The following is a 2,411-nucleotide window of genomic DNA, read 5'->3' as shown; positions in this document are numbered from 1 at the left end:
GGGGGGGTATCATATTGGGGAATAGAATGGAGAGTGCTGCTCTCTATTAGGAGCTTGCTCTGCAGCAATGGATTCTTCTATTAATAACCTTGTTTTACGTGTTTCCAACAATACACTATTTCCTGTGTTTTCTATTTCTTCAACTATGAGTTTATGGTTCTTAACACCCCCTCTAGTTAATTGTTGTTGTTGTAAATATCAATAGAAATGACTCTCCAGGTTTTTTGGGAGGGTTCTTAAATGTCAAATATTAGCATATGACATTTATAAAGATATTTTAAATCTTGAAGTGCTGCATCTGTGTTGCAGAATTTTTAGAATTTTGTGTGTCCCTGTGCCTATGTCATGATTCATGTCTTAGTGTCATTTATTCATAAGTAATGACAAGTTCGAATTTACTACCTATTCCTTTTGCACAATGCATTTTCTCTTGCTTATATGTGCATTTTATAAAAGATAAAGTGAATAAGGTTAAAATTAACTGCACATAGAGTGATAATGATTCAATGTTTGTGTTCTTATACAGGTTTTGGAAGTTTGAAACAATTCAGGTCAAGTTCCAAGTTCACTTTCTCTCATTTTCTTATAGATTTTTCTTTCCCTTCCATGGCCTATCCCTTCTCAGATTTTAAATACTCAGATGGCCTTGTTGTGGTGGGCATCTCTTTTTGCACTGCTATTATCTGTGAGGCCATCTCATGGGTTCTAATCTACCGCACCAATTCTTACAACAACCTTCGGTCCTCCATTGACAAAGCCTCTAAGAAGCTCGAGACCATGAAGACAGACAGCAACAAAATCTACATCAAGAAATCCAAGACCAAAAAAATAGACCGTGTCGAGACAAGCCTCAAAGAATCAAGTCGTGACTTGTCTCTCTTCAAGTTCAAGTCTGGAGGTGTGGTGGCTATGGTTCTCTTTGTAGTTTTTGGTCTGCTGAATTCGCTATTTGAAGGCAAGGTAGTTGCCAAATTGCCTTTCACGCCTTTCGGGCTTGTTATGAAGATGAGCCATCGAGGGTTGCAGGGTACTGACCCCACTGATTGTTCCATGGCATTTCTATACTTCCTCTGTTCCATTAGCATCAGAACAAATCTGCAGAAGTTTTTAGGATTTGCACCGCCAAGGGGTGCAGGTGCTGGCCTCTTCCCCATGCCAGACCCAAAGACCAGTTGATTGGGTTTAGTATTCTATTTTAATTTGAACTTCTTATTTGTAGCTTGAAGATAATCAGGAACTGCATAATTGTAGTCATTTGTTTATGTTTTGATTTGGTGATTTTAATTGCTTAGACTGATACTGAATGAGTCACAACTTCAGTTCTACGTAGACATAAATTGGTTGTTAGTTTTGTTTTATGTACAAATCGACCCCTGTCTATGTTACTAGGGGGAAGGACTTTCTTGCCCTAGGTAGCGTTTGACACAGGAATGGAATAAAATAGAACACCACATAGATCTCTTATGGTTGTGTTTTGCAGCTGTTGGACATAATAGTTTATATATATATATATATATGAGTTTTACTAACCTAAGTAAAGAGTTTTTTTTAGTTGAACTAGGTTAGTATTGTATACCAAAACTTTTGGACAAAATTAACATTCATATTTTAATTGCAATAGAATTAGCAATACGGATATTTTCATAATTTCCATTTTACAAAAAGGATCCACCCCTCATCCTCTTCCCCACTAAGCTAGTTATCTCAAAACAACAAAAATCACTCAACCCCAAACCAGATATTGCCCCGCCAATCCGCCATGGTTGCAGCTGTCAGCAATGCTGTGGCCAACCTGCTATGACCGCCCAACAACTAGACCCGCCAACAATCAGCACTGCCCACATTTGCCTCTCCCTGCAACCATACCTAGCAGTTAGCACCCACCAGACACAACAACGAATTCCTCTTTATATATATTATAAAATTTAAACTTTCACATATTGAAATTCGATTACTAGTTTTAATGTGTTGAACTGAATAATTTAAATCGAGGACTCATTCTGCATCTTATCCACCTTTTGTTCTCTTGAATTATAGAGTCTTAGTTCTTGCATATGGGGTTCTTTTGTTTATGTGTGATGACGTGTTCAGTTGTGTAAATGGTGTGGCGGTGCTGTTGGATCTCGTTGCAGGGGGCGGATCTGGGCGGTGCTGGTGGCGGTGTGACAGTGCTGGCTGCTGGCGGGTCTGGTTGCTGCGTGGTGATGGCAGGTGGGGCGTAGTATTGGTGCAGTGCGGCAGCGGTGCTGATGGTCGCACTAGAGGCGGAGCAATATCTGTTTTGCAATTGAGGGATTTTCAAGTTAATAGGGGAAGTGGGTTAGGGGTGAGGGGTGGATCTTTTTTGTAAACAGGAAATTATAAAAATACCCCTATTAGGTTAATTTTGTCCAAAAGTTTTGATAGAAAAG

At 39.3% G+C, this 2,411-nt stretch overlaps 1 pseudogene; it reads left to right on the top strand.

Annotated features, from left to right (window-relative positions):
• The window catches only part of LOC109358868, a 9,129-nt pseudogene extending 7,737 nt beyond the window's left edge, over nucleotides 1–1,392 (top strand).

This window comes from Lupinus angustifolius, chromosome LG10 (genome assembly GCF_001865875.1).
Source record: "Lupinus angustifolius cultivar Tanjil chromosome LG10, LupAngTanjil_v1.0, whole genome shotgun sequence".
Taxonomy (NCBI): Eukaryota; Viridiplantae; Streptophyta; class Magnoliopsida; order Fabales; family Fabaceae; genus Lupinus; species Lupinus angustifolius.
Note: the sequence above shows the minus strand (reverse complement) of the source record. Positions and strands in the feature narration are given on the sequence as shown.